Source organism: Penaeus monodon, chromosome 15 (genome assembly GCF_015228065.2).
Source record: "Penaeus monodon isolate SGIC_2016 chromosome 15, NSTDA_Pmon_1, whole genome shotgun sequence".
NCBI lineage: Eukaryota > Metazoa > Arthropoda > Malacostraca > Decapoda > Penaeidae > Penaeus > Penaeus monodon.
The window spans coordinates 32,694,336-32,695,002 of NC_051400.1; the positions used below are offsets into that span (position 1 = coordinate 32,694,336).

The window sequence follows — 667 nt, forward strand, 5'->3', positions numbered from 1 at the left end:
TGCACTTCCCAAACCCCTCCGCCGGAGACTAGTCATTACGTCATCGCGTATTAAGGATGTCCTGGAGGAAGAAGAGTTAAGAAGGAAAAGATGAATGGTAAAAGAGTGGAAGATCCGGCAAACGGAAGATAGACAGATAGGGAAGCAAGATAGGGAGATGAACATTTGGAAGAGACAGCACATCCGGCTGTTCACAATGGAGACTGCTGTTGCATGGAGGACGCTGCGCCGGATGTGTGGAATCGCTGGTTGACAGATAACAGAGAGGCAAGAGAGATAGACAAAAGTACGTTGTAAAGTTGTAGTTACTGGTACGAGCGGGTAGTTGGGTTAACTTTGCATGTACTTACGGCAGACCGGTTTTACGGTATGCTGCTTTAGGGGGTCCTTACATCGTATTTCTGTTTAATGGTTAAGGGGTTAATGGTATATGTAGATGATGCTGGATCTTTCAAAGAAGAAGAAAAAAAAACTTTATTTTCATCTATCTCTCGAAGAGTAGTGGGGGATGGGGGAGCTCGTTGGCATACCCTTGGTTAGCTTGGTGGATGGGCGTCGTCTAGAGCCTTAGGGTTAGCGAGGTTATGTTCAGGTACCCTTGCATAGTGTGAGAGTGACGTCATCTCTCGCCTGAACCCAAGTGAACACCTGTGAACATGGTGGCGGC

The 667-nt window shown here is 47.1% G+C and overlaps 1 protein-coding gene across 1 annotated transcript in view; it reads left to right on the plus strand.

The window, feature by feature from the left end:
- LOC119581964 (myophilin-like) overlaps nucleotides 1-667 on the plus strand; it is a gene marked incomplete at its 5' end in the record, with an annotated part of 6,251 nt that overhangs the window by 3,338 nt on the left and 2,246 nt on the right.